Source organism: Gorilla gorilla, chromosome 21 (genome assembly GCF_029281585.2).
Source record: "Gorilla gorilla gorilla isolate KB3781 chromosome 21, NHGRI_mGorGor1-v2.1_pri, whole genome shotgun sequence".
Taxonomy (NCBI): domain Eukaryota; kingdom Metazoa; phylum Chordata; class Mammalia; order Primates; family Hominidae; genus Gorilla; species Gorilla gorilla.
Window position 1 is genome coordinate 47,093,471 of NC_073245.2, and position 20,362 is coordinate 47,113,832.

General features: G+C 42.5%; 1 protein-coding gene across 4 annotated transcripts in view; it reads left to right on the forward strand.

Moving 5' to 3' along the window:
* ACSS2 (acyl-CoA synthetase short chain family member 2) overlaps nt 1–20,362 on the forward strand; it is a 51,180-nt gene that overhangs the window by 6,152 nt on the left and 24,666 nt on the right. The gene's annotated exons all lie outside the window — the stretch shown is intronic.

A 20,362-nucleotide genomic window follows, 5' to 3' on the forward strand; every position in this document is an offset into this window, starting at 1 on the left:
GGCAGATAAAAACACTCATTTGATACTTACAACAACCCAGTAGAGTAAGCAAAGTGTCATCAACTTAATGCCTCAGGTGAGGAAAAATACCTCAAGGAAGCTACATGACTTCCTTCAGATCACATAACTAGTATGTGACAGAGCTGACATTCAAAGCCAAGTGTCCTGACTTCTAGTCTAGTGTTCTTGGCTTTGTAGTTGAAGAGGGAGAAAGGGCATTGGCAAATGGAAGAGAACAAGACTGAGTAGCTTTCTTCCTCATTCTTGCTTTGGAAGATAAATAGTATTGGGTTTTTCACCACCACTACTACCACTACCATTATCATTATCTTTTACAGAGCTGTGTGCCAGAAACTATGCTTAAGTGCTTAACAAATACTATCTCCTTTGATGCTTATAATAATTATGAAAGCACTATTTGTTTTCCTCGTTTTACATAGGTGAAAACTGAAATTCTGAGAAGTCAAGTGACATATCTGAAGTGAAACAACTAGCTAGAAGCAAGGCTGAGATTCAAACCTAGGCAGTATAATTACAGAGCTTACACACAACCATGACACTCTATTACTCCTCTAATTCCTTACCTTGGCCTCTCAGCAGCTTTGTAAAATAGGAATTCTTAGTTTCATTTTATAGGTGAACAAATGAAGCATTGAAGGGTTATGTAGTGAATAAGGTCATAGAGTGAATAAGTGGTAGAGCCAGGATTCAAATTCAAGTCTGCCTGACTCCTTGCTTGTACCACTAGGCCATGCAGCCTCCCCAGCAGGAAATTTCTAAGACTGCTTCTCCCAGGAATTTAGCTGTCTAGGAGATACTACTGTACCGAATCCAAATAGGACTTTGAAATTCCAATAATTGGGGTGTTGCTTCTGCCACAATCTATGAGCACTCAGAGTTGATCTATTGTTTTTGCATTGTTTTGTTTTGTTTTGTTTTTTTGGAGACAGGATCTTGCTCTGTTGCCCAGCCTGGAGTGCAGTGGCATGATCTTGGCTTACTGCAACCTCTGCCCTGCCTCCCCTGCTCAAGCAATCCTGCCACCTCAGCCTCCTGAGTAGGTGGGACTACAGACATGCACCACCACGTTTGGCTAATTTTTGTATTTTGTATTTAGTATTTTTTGTAATGATGGGGTTTCACCATGTTGCCCAGGCTGTTCTCAAACTCCTGAACTCAAGCGATCCACCTGTCTTGGCCTCCCAAAGTGCTGGGATTAGTGTGAGCCACCATGTCTGGCCTGATTAATTATTTAAGCTAGCCAATAGGAGCAGCTTGGATGCTTCATGGGAGAGTTAAATTGAAACTCACTCAATATCTTTGCCCAGTTTGTGTGATATATTGAGAAGAGCCTTGACCTGAGAGACAAGAAATTTAGGTTCTCCTTTCAACTCTGCCATTAACATGTTATATAACCACAGACAAGGCATTTAACTAAGAGTCAGTTTCCTCTTCCATAAAATGGGGATAATAATTCTACCCTTGTTTTTCTCTCTAGGTTGTTGTAAGAATCAAATGAGATAACATTGTAAAAGCACTTATTTGTTTATTGGAAAACACTGTATAGGTGTGAGTGGTCTATTATTATATTACCATTGCTTAGTTGGGGGCCAGTTTGTCACTGAAATTCACTGTCCATTGTGTCTGTTGAGACTCTCTTTAGCTTCTGCTCTAGAGCTTTATGCTTGAGCTCCAGCCAACACTTGGGCTCATTTTCCAGGCTCTTTAAAGATCAGAAAACCTTTAAAGATCTTCAAAGGAGGCCAGGCATGGTGGCTCATGCCTGTAATCCCAGCACTTTGGGAGGCTGAGGCAAGAGGGTTGCTTGAGCTTAGGAGTTTGAGACCAGCCTGGGCAACACAGTGAGACCCCCATCTCTATTTCACAAAAAAGAGAGAAATCGGCTGGGCATGGTGACTCACGCCTGTAATCCCAGCACTCTGGGAGGCCAAGGCAGGTGGATTGCTTGAGCTCAGGAGTTCGAGACCAGCCTGGGCAACATGGCAAAACTCCCTCTCTACATAAAAGACAAAAATTAGCTGGGCACGGTGGTGCACGCCTGTAGTCCCAGCTACTTGAAAGGCTGTGGTGGGAGGATTGCTTGAGCCCAGGAGGCGGAGGTTGCAGTGAGCACAGATCACACCACTGTACTCCAGCCTGGGCAACAGAGCAAGACCCTGTCTCAAAAAGTAATAGTAATAAAAATAAAATAAGAAAAATAAAAAGAGGAAAAAAAAGATCATAAAAGGAAATGCTTGTATCTGAATTTGTTCCCTGGTTTGAAAGAACTCAGGTGCCTAATGGAAAACAGAATACACATGCCAGAGTTTTCAATCACTGGAGAGTTTTCCAGAATCCTGAGGCCCTTTCTTGCTAGAGACACCAGTTCCCCTACCACCCTTACCTGAACAGGCTCTGGAGAGCCTCTCTTTCCCCATCTGTAAAATGAGAGGAGTAGACTAGATCAGCATTTTCCAAAGAATGCTTCAGGAACTGCTAATTACTGGAGATATTAGTAGGGGGCTTCTTAATTCATAAAATGATTGAGTCTGAGAAACACTACATAATAAATTGCCTTTGTGTGAGATTCCCAATGTGTATTAGCATAGTAAAATCTCCAAGATGTCCTAAATTAGAGATACCTGATTAATTTTGTTTAACATAGGATTTCCTGAATTTATTTAAGCCCCAAACACTTTTTGCCAGCATGCTATTGATATCACAAGAAGCAGTATTCCATGGAACACCCATTGGGGAAGCACTGGATTAAATAATCTCTAAATTTACTTCCAGTGCAAAATTCTGTAACTCAAAAACAAGACATCCTCACTCCATTTTTACATTGGTCACTCCCTCAACAAGAATTGTTAAAGATATTGGATACTCAGGGCTGCATTAGGCATTATGGATATGGGGGTAAAAAGGCAGGAGACAAGTACCATATAGGCAATTACTATTTAATTATTTTATGTTTATAGTAAAGCAAAAGCAAAATACAAATAAATTGCATTTTATTACAAGAAAGTAAAGTGCAAATATGCCGGATATGTGGTTACTTCCCTTTGTTGCCTCTATATTTTTAAATGATATGCTTATACTGCTATTTTTCATCATTTTTAAAGAAAGTATTGATTTCTTACTACGATAGATAAGATTTTAGTTCTTATATACCTCTCTAACTTCCTTCTCTCTTCTTCTCAATATAATTATAGCTGTTTTCTAGTTAATTTAAAATCAGTTTACATAAGAATAGTATACTGTGGTTATATTTCCTTTTATGTACAGATTTTTATTTACTCTGAAGTTAATAATTGCTTACTGGGCTGGGCGCAGTGGCTTATGCCTGTAATCCCAACACTTTGGGAAGCAGAGGCGGGCAGATCACCTGAGGTCAGGAGTTCGAGACAAGCCTGGCCAAAATAGTGAAACTCATCTCTACTAAAAATACAAAAAAAAAATTAGCTGGGCCTGGTAGTGCACACCTGCAGTCCCAGCTACTTGGGAGGCTGAGGCAGAAGAATCGCATGAACCTGGAAGGCAGAGGTTGCAGTGAGCCAAGATCGCACCACTGCCCTCCAGCCTGGGTGACAGAGCAAGACTCTGTCTCAAGAAACAATAAAAGTAATAATAATAATTGCTTACCGTTTTTCTTTTTGTACTATTTAAGCCTTTATCATATATTTAATATTTTCCAATCTCACTATCATATGAAATCCTCCTTTTCCTCCCAAAGTTCTCCCTCTTGGAGCTCACTTCTTTCTGTTCTCATTCTTACTAATGCTTTTAAAAATGACATCTTTTCTGTGATTCGCTCCAATTGATATACTTCTTATAGAAACACATTATGGCTTTCTTCTTAACTTTATGTCATTTAGACAGCTATGGTGGCATTAACAAGCCACACTTGTAGCTCGTTTCTTGTTTTGGAACATGCATTGTATAGTCATTGAAATTATCCACAAAGGAAATGGTGCTCTTAGGAAAGTACTCCCATTATCCAAAATAGAACCATATTAAGGAATAATTTGGCCTTTTACTTTTGGCTTGACACATTGCAAATGTTCACGGAATAGTAGTATTTTTAGAACTTGAAGTGACCGTTAGAGTCCATCTAGGCCAACTCTCTTCAAAGATTGGTAGATTAAGGGACAAAGAAGCTAAGTGATTTGCCTAAGGGTCATACACCTGTTTGAAGACAGAACTGAGACTAATCTCCAGATACTCTCACTCCTAGTCAACTATTTTTTTTCACTCATGACACTACCTCATTATTCTAGTAGTCCAGCACTTGGCTGTGACAGATAAAAAGAGAAATTAGCCACATTAGCCAAACTGATTTAAATTAACTTTAAAATACCAGATAAAATGTGTTATTAGGTTTAAATGTCCAAGACCCTAGTCTCATGGAATTTACATTCTATTTGGAAAGACCAAATAGATTGGCCGGGCACAGTGGCTCATGCCTGTAATCCCAGCACTTTGGGAAGCCAAGGCAGGTGGATCACCTGAGGTCAGGAGTTCGAGACCAGCCTGGCCAACATGGTGAAACCCCGTCTCTACTAAAAATACAAAAATCAGCTGGATGTGGTGGCAGGTGCCTGTAATTGCAGCTACTTGGGAGGCTGAGGCAGGAGAATGGCTTGAACCCAGGAGGCAGAGGTTGTAGTGAGCCGAGATCGTGCCATTGCACTCCACCCTGGGCGACAAGAGCGAAACTCCATCTCAAAAACAAAATAAAACAAAACAAAACAAATAGATCTACATAAAAACAGCCTGGGCCAGGCACAGTGGCTCACGCCTGTAATCCCAACACTTTGGGAGGCTGAGGCGGGCGGATCACCTTAGGTCAGGAGTTCAAGATCAGCCTGGCCAACAAGACGAAACCCCATCTCTACTAAAAATACAAAAATAGCCAGGTGTGGTGGTGCATTCCTGTAATCCCAGCTACTTGGGAGGCTGAGACAGGAGAATTGCTTGAACCCAGGAGACAGAGGTTGCAGTGAGCCGAGATCACGCCAATGTACTCCAGCCTGGGCAACAGAGCAAGACTCCATCAAAAAAAAAAAAAAAGCCTGAAAAGAATTATGGGCCAAACTGCAAAGAGCTACTTACACAAATAGTTCACAGAAAGGAAAAAGCCTTATAGGGAGTCAGGATAATATAAAGATTAGGAGAATGGGTGTTTTGGTGTCAGACTAACCCAGTTTGAGTCCTATTTTTGCCACTAATTAGCTGTCTGATCTTGGGCAAGTTACTTAACCTCTTTGAGCCTCAGTTTTCTCTTGGGCAAGTTACTTAACCTCTTTGAGCCTCAGTTTTCTCAACTGTTAAATGTGGATAAAAATAGCTTTTATCTCATGGAGTTGTCAGTTTTGTAAGATTGAATAGGATAAAAAAAAACATGTCAAATTCCTGGCACATTGAATGCACTTAAATATTAGCCACTACAATTATTTATATTGGAACAGTGAGAAGACCAAGCATGTTTAGAGTAAAAGGTTTATGCAGGGAACAATTTATTCATTCAATAAATGCTTACTAAGAACTTATTAAGTGCCAGGCACTATTCTAAACAAAGTTCTTGCCCTCATGGAGGTTATAGTCCAGCTTGAGGAGACAGACAATAAACATAGAAACCAGTAAGTATATGACAGGTAGTGATGAGTACTATAGAAAAATATAGAGCAGAGCGAGGGGAAAGGGAAGTGACAGTGCAGAGTGGGAGCTGATAAGGAAAGAACCTTTTGATAAAGATGAAATTTGAGCAGAGATCTGAAGGAAAGTATGGAGTGTGCCACGCAGATAGTTGGGGTAGGGAGGGGAAATGTTCCAGGTAGGTGGAGAACAAATGTGCTGCTGCCCGGTGTGTTTGAAGACTAGCTAGGAAGTTAGTGTAGCTAAAATGTGTGAGCTAGGGAAGAGAGAGTAGTATTGACACCAGCAGGATATTAGATCATGTCACATCTTGAAAGCCAATGTAGACTCTGGCCTTTTATTCATGGTAAAATGGGAAACCACTAGACAATCTTTTTTTTTTTTTTTTGAGACAGAGTCTCGCTCTGTTGCCCAGGCTGGAGTGCAGTGGTACGATCTCGGCTCACTGCACCCGCCATCATGCCTGGCTAATTTTTATATTTTTGTATTTTATTTTATTTTTTTTGAGATGGAGTCTCGCTCTGTTGCCCAGGCTGGAGTGCAGTGGCACAATCTTCGCTCACTGCAAGCTCTGCCTCCTGGGTTCACGCCATTCTCCTGCCTCAGCTTCCCGAGCAGCTGGTACTACAGGCGCCCGCCACCACGTCCGGCTAATTTTTTGTATTTTTAGTAGAGATGGGGTTTCACCATGTTAGCCAGGATGGTCTCGATCTCTTGACCTCGTGATCCACTCTCCTCGGCCTCCCAAAGTGCTGGGATTACAGGCATGTGCCACTGCACCTGGCCAATTTTTGTATTTTTAGTAGAGACAGGTTTTCACCATATTGGCCAGGCTGGTCTCAAACTCCTGACCTTGTGACCCGCCCGCCTCGGCCTCCCAAAGTGCTGGGATTACAAGTGTGAGCCACCATGCCCACCCACACCACTAGACAATCTTAAGCACAGATGTGATAATGATTTGGCTTCTATTTAGGCTCTATCTTTTATATTAAGAAGAGACTGTAGAAGGGGAAAAGTAGAAGCAGGGAAACCAATTAGGAGGCTATTGTAGAAATCCAGGTGATAGATTGTGGTGATTTAGACCATAGTAGTAGTCATGAAGATGGTTAGATGTGGTCAAATTCTGGATCTATTTTGAATGAAGAACCTATGGAATTTGCTGACTTGGATTGGGTCTGGGGAGTGAAAGAGGAGTTACGGTTGTCATCAACAGCGGATGGGGTCCAGGTATGGGAGATCTTGACTATTTTTGGAGATCTGTGAAAGGATTGCATGCAGCGGAATGTAGAAGTCGCAGCAGAGATTAAGAGGATTCATCTGGATACATATGGAAATGGGAATGTGAAGCCAGAGAACTGAGAGTTTGTTATTCAGTCCTGAACTAGGATGCTGCTGGTGGGAATGGAATGGAACAATGACATTTTAGAGTGATTTGATAATTTTACAGTAATTTAATCTGTATAAAGGGCTTGGTGCTTGGCAAAAAGTGTATTAGCTATTTTTTTCATTATGGAAAGAAATCAGCACAGGTAACTAGGTGTGTAGATGGTAGAGAGACAGGGAGAAAGTGAGAGGAAAGAGTCAAGGATTCTCTTAGTCTGTATAAACACTGCCTCTTTTGAAGGCACACGTTCATCTGCTCCAAGGGCTAAATTTTCCCTGCAAAATACAGACTTTGGTTCCAACTTTCTCATGCTGTCTTCCCCCTGGTGTGGCAGATAAATATGTTAGTGGGGATGCATGTGTATATGTATGAGAAAATGATCAGTGACAAGGTATTGGGATTCAGGGAGACAGAGTCAGTGAGGGTGTTAGAGGTAGCTGAAGGAGTGGAAGGGAGTTAGCTAGTTGAAGGAACACTGGAGGACTGTCGGGGATTTGGGGGATTAAGTAAAAGGTTTATAAGGAGAGGGTGGAAAGAGTGGTTGATGGCTGATATTCTGGTCATTTACACTAGCTACTCAATCTCTACTTTTTCTAGGAGAAGTCCCCAGTAGCCAAAGCCCAACACATTTGGTATCGTTGATTCCTTCCATTGTTTGCTTTGCTTTGGGTTGCCTAAGGCTGTGGTTATCTCTGAGCCACCTAAATTCTCACCCTCAGCTGAAATCACTACTGTCTCTTCATGGCTCTCAGTATATTTCAATCCTTCTTCAGGAACTGGAGCTTTTGAGAATAAGGCAACTTTAGGATTCACCCTAGGACAGAAGCTCTGCTCTCAGGATCCTTGTATGCTCCTGAATATGAATTCCATAGTATGATATTTGGAGCTCCCCAGATCCTTGTAGGCATATGTGTGTGTGTGTATTTGAGGCCAAAAAAAAAAAAAAAAAAAAAAAAGTCCCTACCTCCCCATGTCACTGAAGTGAACTCCAGAATATGGACCTAGATAATTTAGAGTCCCTGGACATAAATGATAGGACAATATACTCTAGGGCTCTGATTTTCCATATCACCTTGACAAATCTCCTTGACAAAACATGGGCTTGCTTCACTTTCTCAACCATCCCCACCTTCTCAAATACACACACTACATCTATATCTTCACTAGTTTCACAACAGCATATCTATTGATTAAGATATATTTGGTAAAGAAAAACACTCATTTTGAGAAAGATGACTTCAGACCATTCTCTTCCTCTCTCTGGGCCTTCCCTTTGTGGGCATGATGGGAAATGAACTACAGATACTCTGCAAGGTCCCTTTCATCTCTAATCTTCCAGAATTCTATGACTGTTTCTGAAGAGAGGAAGCAGTTTTTAGAAGTTCTGTTGCAACCTGTAGTGACTCTGTGGTGACTCAGTAGGCGGGTTGAATTTCTGTTGAGATGGTAAGAAAGAGGGAGGATTTTGTTTGTTTATTTATTTATTTATTTAATTTATTTTCTATAATGATGTTGACACCATAAAGCAAGAATTTTAGAAGGTTTGGAATGAAGGGGCTGAGGAAGGAGTCTGTTCCTCTTGCCTGAGGGTTGTTTGTGGCTGGTAGCATAAATACTCAAAGCTAATGGGAGATACATGGGAAATACCTGTTGTTGGGAACAGTCTTTCTCCACTTGAATCAGGTGAGCAGATTGTGGAGGCGAGCTGGAGGATTTCATGTTTAAGGTGGATTTCTAACCTGTTTCTCTCATTTCTCCCTGAGTTTTATGACCCTTGACACTTTACAGAACACCTCCCTAAAGTGGTGAAAATGAGACAAGTAGGCTGTACTTTCCGAGTCACTTTTTTTGGAAGTAGGTGGCATATGAATAATAAATGTATTGCTCTGAAGACTCTGTCTTGAGGCCTGTTTCAGTGTCCTGAGCTTCATATCAGCTACCTGAGTTTGTGTCTGGGCCAACTTCTTATGCTGGCATGTTCAGTAAACATTTAATGAAAAGAATGGCTTTAGTTAATGCCCTTTTCTAAGCCTTCTTTTTCCCACTTATAAACTGTTAGGGATGTACAAGACACTTTTAAGTTACTTCTGGCACTGACCTTCAGAATTTCTGTCACAAATGCAGGGAACTGCCTGGATAAGTTCTCTACATTTCTGGGAGAAGTTAGGGGAGAGGAGGAACTGGCCTCCTCTCCTTTGAAGATACTAGGTGGTCAGATGGGAGCAGGGGTTCTTGCCTTATGGCAGCCCCACATTTATAACAATTAACTCAGAAGGCGTGGAGTTGAGGATGGGCCTTCCCCCACTTCCTGGATTTGGTTTGGGAGAGGTTGGGCACTGGTAATGATCCCCGGTGTCTCACATCTTGAACCTCTGAGAATTCAAGACTCTCAATTTCAGTCCTTAGAGGTCATTTGGTCCAATTCCCACACAAATCAGGAATTGTAGTACCAATATCCCAATCCCTAACAATCCCCATAAGTTATCATTCTGATTCTGGGTCATTCTCATTCAATTCCTACATCTCTACCTTAATACTTACTAGTTGGGCAAGTTACCTCACCTCTTTAAACCTCAATTTTCATGTCTGTAAAATGGAAATAATAAGTCCTGTGACATAGATTGTTGTAAGGAAGAATTGGAATAATCTATATAAAGGGCTTAGTGCTTGGCAAAAAGTGTATTAGCTATTTTTATTATTATTCCAAAACCCTATACCTAAAACAGGTAACAGCGGTGCTGATCTGGTTGGAGCATGGATGGGAGGCCTAGAGCCACATTCTGTAGGCTTCTCCACCCTGTCACTGTGTTCCCTGTGAGGTGTGTGTCTGGAATCCCTAGGGATTTGCAAAGCTCAGTTTGAAAACCCCTGATCTAGTCCAGTGTTCTTGTTTTATAAACGAGGTGATACTGAGTCCACAGTCTCAGGTTCCTCATATGATGTGGCTTCCTAAACAACCATGTCGTTCTCCCCTGGATATACTTTAGTTGGCCAATATCTCTCGTTAAGTATTCCAGCTATGGTCTGACTTGAACAGGGTACTATTACCATTCTTTGACTTTACATATCTAAGATTATATTAGCCTCATTGACAGCCACACTCTCCACTCAGTTTATAATCTCTCATAATACTTAAGATTTTCCTTTTCTTTCTCTCTTTCTCTCTCCTTTTCCTTTTTCCTCTTTCTCCTTTCGTTTCCTTCCCTTTCCTTCCCTTGTTTGTCTCACTCTGTTGCTCAGGCTGGAGTGCAGTGGTGCAGTTGTGGCCCACTGTAGCCTCAAACTCCAAGGTCCAAGTGATCCTCCCACCTCAGCCTCCTGAGTAGCTAGGACCACAGGCATGCACCAACACAATCAGCTAATTTTATTTTTATTTTTATTTTGAGACAGAATTTTGCTCTTGTTGCCCAGGCTGGAGTGCAATGGTGTGATCTTGGCTCACTGTAACCTCTGCCTCCTGGGTTCAAGCAATTCTCCTGCTTCAGCCTCCTGAGTAGCTGGGATTACAGGCACACACCACCATGCCCAGCTAATTTTTTTTTTTTTTTTTTTTTGTATTTTTAGTGGAGACGGGGTTTTGCCATGTTGGCCAGGCTGGTCTCAAATTACTGACCTCAGGTGAGCTTCCTGCCTCAGCCTCCCAAAGTGCTGGGATCACAGACGTGAGCCGCTGTGCCTGGCCAGCTTGGAATTTTGAATTAGAGAAGGTACAAGAGAAGACTGCAAAATCTCAGATATAGGAGGGCCTTGGACTACCTATTATCTCTTTTTGGGATATAAAGTTTTTAGAACAGCCCTCTTCTAGGGTTCTAAGGTCTGGTCTACTTATGGTTTTACTATCATGGTTTATTATCATGGTTACCTTATGGTTTTACCATCATTATTTTATTTAATAAATATTTTATTTAAATAAAATAAATACAACCCTGAAACTATTCACCCTGGAATACTTTACACACAGAGTTGCCCGTACAGAAAACATCTCTAGAGCATATGAACACCTGCATTTCTAAGTGTGATTTTTTTGACCAGAGACTAATTTTTGAAACCAACGTTTTCTTCTTTTTGACCATGATATTTTAATACATGAAAATCTATCCAAAGGAGCAGTCACAGAGGGTTCTTGTTGAACTTTAGTTTCTGAGTTGCTTTTGAGGATGGTTACTTGAGGTGTCCTCCAAACTGCCACATATAGTGAGTTAGAGAATCTGCCAGGCACAGTGGCTCATGCCTGTAATCCCAGAACTTTGGGAGACTGAGGAGGGAGGATCACTGAACTCAGGAGTTTGAGATCAGCCTGGGCAACACAGGTAGACCCCATCTCTACAAAAAATTTAAAAATTAGGCCACGCGTGGTGGCTCACACCTGTAATCCCAGCTACTCGGGAGGCTGAGGCAGGAAAATCGATTGAACCTGGGAGGCAGAGGTTGAAGTGAGCCAAGATCATGCCACTGCACTCCGGCCTGGGTGACAGAGTGAGACTCTGTCTCAAAAAAATAATAATAATAAATAAAAAATTAGCTTGGTATGGTCATGCATGCCTGTGGTCCCAGATATTTGGGAGGCTGAGGTGGGAGGATTGCTTGAGCCTGGGAGGTCAAGGCTGCAGTGAGCGGTGATCGTGCCACTGCACTCCAGCCTGGGTGAGACCCTGTCTCAAAAAAGAAGTTAGGGAGTCCTAATACAACATCTGGATTTGTTAAAAATCTGTCTAGTTGTTTTCATATGATGGGAAACAAACTGACAGAAATCTAATTTTATTTATATGGATAGCCATGCTTTACTTGCTAAGACCACAAGAATAGGCTCAGAGACAGGGGAAAGTTTGTGTAAATTATACATTGAATTAGGGGTAAACAATCTAGTCTGATGACTCCATATTCAGAGCCAGGGTTTCCCAATTTTAGTTTATGTAAATAATTACCTGAGAATGTCGTTAGAAATACAGATTTCTGGACCCTATCCCAGACTATTGAGTTAGAATCTCCAGAGGATAAGACCTCTGACTTGTATTTTTGTAACCTCCTCAGACAATTCTGATGTTGGGGGGAGGGACAAAGTACCATTGAAAAATTATTTAGATTAATAAACTTAAACTCTTAAAATTGTATACCTAAAAGAATTTTGAAAAATTATGTAACTCTTGACATAATGTTCATATCTAAAAATTTTATCATAAAATTTAAAAATTGCAAAAAATCAAATTTCCAAAACATTTTACATATTATATACACACACATATATATATGCACATATAGGTTATACCTCTTTCAAAACATTGGCACTGCAAATTTAGCTCATATAATTTATAGAAGACATCTACCATACAACCTATTTTGCATAGCCAGTTATCACTCAACATAATCAGCCAAATCAGATCTACTTTGTTAGAAATTGCCTAACTTCTTTCTTAAGATAAATATGTTAATATATGACTCTGTGAGAACTGTTTCACTTCTGAGTTGTAATTCTAAGATATATAAGGCAAGTAGTCTTGCCATGAGTTTGTTACGTGGATGAATTAAGATGCCAATTCTTTCAATACTGATTTCTCAGAGAAGCTCTCATTGATTTGCTTTCTTGGGGGCTCTCCCTCAGAAGTTATACATTCTCAAATTGTCCCTTTGTTTAACACTTTGTTCATACCCTGTCATTGTACCATAATAAAGTTTGAGATAAGAGAGAGCTATGACATTCTTGTTTAACATGGGAGAAGGGTAATTGTAAAAGAGACTGAGAAAGAAGAACCAACTCAGACAGATCATTGTTAGGAAATACTACATATGGAAGTTGAGGATCTAGACATTTATTCTCTTCATATTTTTCTGTGCAGGTACTCACAGGAATAGAGTACCGTAGATTGAGGACTAATGATTTAAACTGCCTTTGACCTAGATAATAGAGAACCATTGTAATGAATATTTTTGCATGTGTCTATTACACTTGAGAGACTTGATGTACACATAAAATGATGCCCCTGGATTTTCTTTCCACTTTCTGTTTCTGCTCTAGGCATATTCCTCTTTTGGGCTGCATTCCAAATGCTCTGCCCTCATTCACTTGTTATAGGTAAGGCCAGCATGGGACACAGGATGGTAGGAACAAGTGTGTGATTCCCCTCCTGTAAGTAGGCATGTAGGCAGTGAGAAAAGAGAAGAGGTACACAATCCATCGGGCACCAAAGCCACTTTGGCCAAGGGGAACATGCAAAAGGTATTTGGATCAAGGCCTGAAAATAGCTGGCAAGAGGACAGGGTACAATAATAGCACAGACTGCAGGGCAGGAGTCCCATACTCTGAACCTCAGCTCCAGGGGTCTCTTCCAGCCTCTTCACAGAGTCCCAGACTGAGCCCACTGTAGGAGCTCAAGAAACACTTCTTGACATGATTCCAAAATCCATTCCACAAATTCCACTCTTGTCTTTCCTCTGCCTGTCCAGCATCTCTATCTTGTTTATCTGTATCCTATCTTATCCCCTCTCCTTCCATACTTTCTCTCTTTGATCATCTTGGATCCAGCTGGTCATATAAGCAGAGATAAGTTTGTTCATTTATTTATTCATTCTTTTATCTATTCATTTTACAATTATGTATTAAATGCTCACCGTGTATTGGCCTTTGTGGTAAGCACTGAGGAGAAAACATATAAAAAGATATCCTGTCTGCCATTAAGGAACTCATAATCCAGTTAGGGAAACAGATGTCTGCATAGGACTCTAGTGCTAGAAAAAAATAAGTGCCCAAGTGTTGTCTTTAGAAATAAACAGGCTGGGCGTGGTGGCTCACGCCTGCAATCCTAGCACTTTGGGAGGCCAAGGCAGGCGGATCACTTAAGGTCAAGAGCCTGGCCAACATGGTGAAACCCTGTCTCTACTAAAAATATAAAAATTAGCCGGGTGTGGTGGCGGGGGCCTGTAGTCCTAGCTACTTGGGAGGCTGAGACATAAGAATTGCTTGAACCCCAGAGGCGGAGGTTGCAGTGAGCCGAGATAGCACCACTGCACTCCAGCCTGGGCAACAGAGCTAGACTCTGTCTCAAAAAAATAAAAAAAAAAAATAGAAAGAGGCAAGAATGAATGAATGAATAGTGCTTAATCTTTCTAATGAATGGTTACAACCTTTCTGGAAAGGAAGGTTTGTAAAGATGTCTGTATTTTCCAAATTAATCTATACATTTATTGCAATTCCAATCAAAATTGCAATTATATTTTTATTGAGATATAATTTATACCATATAATTCACCCATTTAAAGTATACAATTCATATTTTTAATATATTTGCAAAGGTGTACCACTTTCAATTTTAGAAAATTTTCATCACCCCCAAAAGAAGTGCAATACTCATTAGCAGTCATTTTTCATTTTCCCTCAACTTCTTCCCCTCCAGCTCTAGGCAACCACTAATCTACTTTCTGTCTCTAAGGCTCTGCCTTATTCTGGATGTTTCATATAAATGGAATCATATAATATGTGGCCCTTTGTGTCTGGTTTCTTTCACTAAGCATAATGTTTTCAAGGTTCATCCATGTTATAGGCCAGATGCAGTGGCTCATGTCTGTAATCCCAGCACTTTGGGAGGCTGAGGTGGGTGGATCACCTGAGGTTGGCGGATCACCTGAGGTTGGGAGTTTGAGACCAGCCTGGCCAACCTGGTGAAACCCCATCTCTACTAAAAATATAAAAATTAGCCGGCCATGGTGGTGCATGCTTGTAATTCCAGGTACTTGGGAGGCTGAGGCAGGAGAATTGCTTGAACCCAGGAGACGGAGGTTGCAGTGAGCCAAGATCATGCCACCACACTCCAGCCTGGGCAACAAAGTGAGACTATCTTTTTTAGTATTTTTAGTAGAGACGGGGTTTCACTGTGTTAGCCAGGATGGTCTCGATCTCCTGACCTCGTGATCCACCCGCCTCGGCCTCCCAAAGTGCTGGGATTACAGGCGTGAGCCACCGCGCCCAGCCGAGACTATCTTAAAAAAAAAAAAGTTCATCCATGTTATACCATATATCAGTACTTCCTCCTTTTACATTGCTGAATAATGTTGCATTGTATAACTGTATCACATTGTGTCCGGAATTGATGGGTTCTTGGTCTCACTGACTTCAAGAATGAAGCCGTGGACCCTCGCAGTGAGTGTTACAGCTCTTAAGGTGGCACGTCTGGAGTTTGTTCCTTCTGATGTTTGGATGTGTTTGGAGTTTCTTCCTTCTGGTGGGTTCGTGGTCTCGCTGGCTCAGGAGTGAAGCTGCAGACCTTCACAGTGAGTGTTACAGCTCATAAAGGCAGTGTGGACCCAAAGAGTGAGCAGCAGCAAGATTTATTGCAAAGAGCAAAAGAACAAAGCTTCCACAATGTGGAAAGGGACCTGAGCAGCTTACCACTGCTGGCTCGGGCAGCCTGCTTTTATTCTCTTATCTGGCCCCACCCACATCCTGCTGATTGGTAGAGCCAAGTGGTCTGTTTTGACAGGGTGCTGATTGGTGCGTTTACAATCCCTGAGCTAGACACAAAGGTTCTCCACATCCCCACCAGATTAGCTAGATACAGAGTGCCAACACAAAGGTTCTCCAAGTCCCCACCAGAGTAGCTAGATACAGAGTGTCAACTGGTGCATTCACAAACCCTGAGCTAGACACAGGGTGCTGATTGGTGTGTTCACAAACCTTGAGCTAGATACAGAGGGCCGATTGGTGTATTTACAATCCCTGAGCTAGACATAAAGGTTCTCGAACGCCCCACCAGCGTAGCTAGATACAGAGTGTCGATTGGTGCATTCACAAACCCTGAGCTAGACACAGGGTGCTGATTGGTGTATTTACAATCCCTTAGCTAGACTTAAAGGTTCTCCACTTCCCCACCAGACTCAGGAGCCCAGCTGGCTTCACCCAGTGGATCCCACACCGGGGCTGCAGGTGGAGCTGCTTGCCAGTCTGGCGCTGTGTGCCTGCACTCCTCAGCCCTTGGGTGGTCGATGGGACTGGGTGCTGTGAGCAGGGGGCGGTGCTCGTCGGGGAGGCTCCGGCCGCACAGGAGCCCATGGTGGGGGTGGGGGAGGCTCAGGCATGGCGGGCTGCGGGTCCCGAGCCCTGCCCCGCGGGAAGGCAGCTAAGGCCCGGCGAGAAATGGAGCGCAGCGCTGGTGGGCTGGCACTGCTGGGGTACCCAGTACACCCTCCGCAGCTGCTGGCCCGGGTGCTAAGCCCCTCATTGCCCGGGACCGGCAGGGCCGGCCGGCTGCTCCGAGTGCGGGGCCTGCCAAGCCCACGCCCACCCGGAACTCCAGCTGGCCCGCAAGCTCCGTGCACAGCCCCGGTTCCCGCTCGGGCATCTCCCTCCACACCTCCCTGCAAGCTGAGGGAGCCAGCTCCGGCCTTGGCCAGCCCAGAAAAGGGGCTCCCACAGTGCAGCAGTGGGCTGAAGGGCTCCTCAAGTGCCGCCAAAGTGGGAGCCCAGGCAGAGGGGGCGCCGAGAGCGAGCAAGGGCTGTGAGGACTGCCAGCACGCTGTCACCTCTCAACGTTATCACATTTCTTTCTTTCTTTCTTTCTTTCTTTCTTTCTTTCTTTCTTTCTTTCTTTCTTTCTTTCTTTCTTTCTTTCTTTCTTTCTTTCTTTCTTTCTTCTTTCTTTCTTTCTTTCTTTTTTGTTTTTTTTGAGATGGAGTCTTGCTCTTGTCACCCAGGCTGGAGTGCAATGGCGTGATCTTGGCTCACTACAACCTCCGCCTCCCGGGTTCAAGCGATTCTCCCGCCTCAGCCTCCCGAGCAGCTGAGGTACAGGCACTGGCCACCACGCCCGGCTAATTTTTGTATTTTTAGTAGAGACGGGGTTTCACCATGTTGGCCAGGCTGGTCTTCAACACCTGACCTTGTGATCCACCCGCCTCAGCCTCCCAAAGTGCTGGGATTACAGGCATGAGTCACCACACCCGGCCCCACATTCTTCTTTATTCATTCCTCAATTGGTGGACATTTGGGTTGTTTACACTTTCTGATGTCATGAATAACGCTACTACAAACCTTTGGGTACATGTTTTTGTGTAGATGTATGTTTTCAATTCTCTTGGGTATATAGCTAGGAGTGTAATTGCTGAGTCATATGGTAAGTCTATATTTAACCTATTGAGGAATTGCCAGACTTTTCCAAAGTAGCTGAACCATTTTATATTCCCACCGGCAATGTATGAGGTTTCCAATTTCTGCACATGCTTGTCAGCACTTGTTATTGTCTGTTTGTTTGATTATGGCCATCTTAGTGAGAGTGAAGTGGGATCTGATTGTTATTTTGATTTGTATCTCCTTGACCATGCCTGACCTTTTTTTTTTTTTTTTGAGACTGAGTCTCGCTCTGCCGCCCAGGCTGGAGTGCAGTGGCACAATTTTGGCTCACTACGACCTCTGCCTCCCAGGTTCAAGAGATTCTCATGTGCAGCCTCCCAAGTAGCTGCGACTACAGGTGCGTGCCACCATGCCAGGCTAAATTTTTTTTTTTTTTTAGTAGAGATGGGGTTTGGCCATGTTGGCCAGGCTGGTCTCGAACTTCTGACCTCAGGTGATCCTCCCACCTCGGCCTCCCAAAGTGTTGGGATTACAGGCATGTGCTACTGCACCTGGCCCATTAACTGCCTTTTGAAGACTGGCTGGTACAGACCTGGCTCCCTCAATAGGTGAGGAATCAATGTTTAGGGAGAAATTTCATAAATAGTCCACTGATTGAGGCTATTTACTCTAGTTTCATCAGTTTTGAGTTGGTGAAAAGCCCGTCCAAATTTGGGTGATAGGATGACAGTTGATTCCAGTTTTTGAATCAGGAGCTGAGTGAGGCTGCATTAGGGTCTACAAGTTAGATATCATTTGAAACCAGAAATCTGTGGTGTTTTCAAAAGGAACTTTTTCTAAGGAACTAAGGGAAAACCAAACAGAATGGTGAATTTCTGATAAGTACACTAAAATTCCATCCTTGGCAGTTGTCAACCTCACAGTTCTCAGAGTTCCTACATTGTTATTTTTTTCCTTATGCTAATTCTGAATTTGGAAACAATACCCCCCTTTTGGAGGCCATGTCATTTAGGAGAGGGCCCTGAACTAGACATTTAGACTCAAGAATTGTGCTATCCAACATGGAAGCCACTAGCTACATGTAACTATTGATATTTATAGTAATTAAAATTAAGTAAAATAAATAATCCAGTTCTTCCGCCACATTTCTAGTGTTTGATAGCTATATGTGGCTAGTGACTACCATTTTGGACAACAGTGCTTTAGAATAGTGTTGCTACTAATTTGTAAGTAACCTTGAGGTCATCACTTTCTATTTCTGTGCCATAGGTTTCTCAATGGTAAATAAGAGTGGTGAGTCTCAAAAGTGCCATCCTCTTCTGGAATTCTTTCTTTTTCTCTTTTCTTTTCTTTCTTTTTTTTGACAGGATCTTGCTTTGTTGTCCAGTCTAGTCTCTAACTCCTAGCCTCAAGTGATCCTCCCACCTCGGCCCCTAAAGTGTTGGGATTACAGGCATGAGCCACCATATCTGGCCCTCCTCTGGCATTCTGAGTAATCTGTGGTTCAGTTTTTGGGGTGTGCCTCCATCTACCTCCTCCTTCAACCCTTCTTGTTACTTACTGCAGCTAGGGCAGAAGCACCCAGAGGGAACATTAGGCTGCTAATTAGTCAAGGTACATTGCTCCCATTCCCTGGTGAAAGGGAAATTGACTTGTGGGTATACTTATATCTTGAGTGCTCCACAATTGTGCAGTGCTTTATGGATCACAGAACTCTTTCACATTGTTTTTTCATTTTATAGAATCAAAGAATCTCAAAGTTGGAAGGGCCATAAAGGTCATCTCAAACTTCAATAACCATGAATTATATGGGGAGCTTGTGCAATGAAAATTTCAAGGCCCCACTCCCTGGAGAATAATCTAGTAGAAGTAGGTGTCAGGGTTACCCTGGCCCAACCTGAACAATCCTGTGCTGCATGGGAACTTGGTACTGCATTATTAACACTATCTGACCACTCTTTGAGAAACACTGGTCTTGCTTGGTCCCCAGCCATATTGTGGAGGCTGCTCTTTGGTATCGCTACAAATCCCAGATTCAACATGATATCTCCAGCGTCAGGAAACTCCTGAAGGAGTGCCTTCCATCTTTGGACATCTCTAACAGAAAGGTTTTTTTTTAATATGGAGCTCTCCCAATTGACGTAGGTTTTCCATTTATAGTTATACTACATTAGTCTACTTTTCCCCATAATAATCCTTTAGATTCATACATTCGTTCAGCAAAAATTTGCTGAACACCTATTATATACAAGGTTCTGTACGAGACAATGAGGGATTCAGCAATGAACAAGACCAACTTGGCCTCTGCCTTCAGAAACTGTCTTCTGTCTAGTAGGGAAGATAGGAAATTAACAAAAATAATAAGTAAACAATAAGTAATATTATTAATTCTATTAATAATATTAACAATAACAATAAGTAAACAAATAACAAAAGAAGTATAGTTTGAGAAAAATGCTGTGAAGAAAATAAGCAGTGTTATGATGAATAACAAGAAGAGCTGATCTACTTAGGGTGGTCAGGGAAAGCTTCACTAGGAGGTGACATTTAAGCTGAGATTTGAAACACAAGAAGAGTTGGGGAAAGATAGTTAAAGAACATGGCATGTTTTATCAGTCAGAAGGCCAGCATGTTTGGAGCCTAGTAGGCAGAATAGGAGAATGGCACAAGATGAAGTTGGGGAGGATACAAGGCATAGTAGGAGTGCGGATTTTCTTCTATATGCAGTGGAAGCTGTTAAAGGGTTTTAAGCAGGAGGTGATATGATCTGATTTGTGGTTTGTTTGTTTTATTGTTGTTTATTTATTTAATTAATTAATTAATTTATTTATTTTGAGACAAGGTCTGGCTCTATTGCCCTGGCTGGAGTGCAGTGGCAACATCTCAGCTCACTGTAATCTCCACCTCCCGGGCTCAAGTGATCCTCCCACCTCAGCCTCCTGAGTAGCTGAAACTATAGGCATGCGCCACCACACCTGGCTTTTTTTTTTTTTTTTTTTTTAAGTAGAGAGAGCATTTCGCTATGTTGCCCAGTCTGGTCTCGAACTCTTGGGCTCAAGCAATCCTCCCACCTTGGCTTCCCAAAATGCTGGGATTACAGGCATGAGCCACCATGCCTGGCCAATTTGTGTTTTTAATAGATCATTCTGTGGCTGCGTGCAGTGGCTCATGCTTGTAATCCCAGCACTTTGGGAGCCAAGGCAGGCAGATCGCTTGAGGTCAGGAGTTTGAGACCAGACTGGCTAACATGGTAAAACTTCATCTCT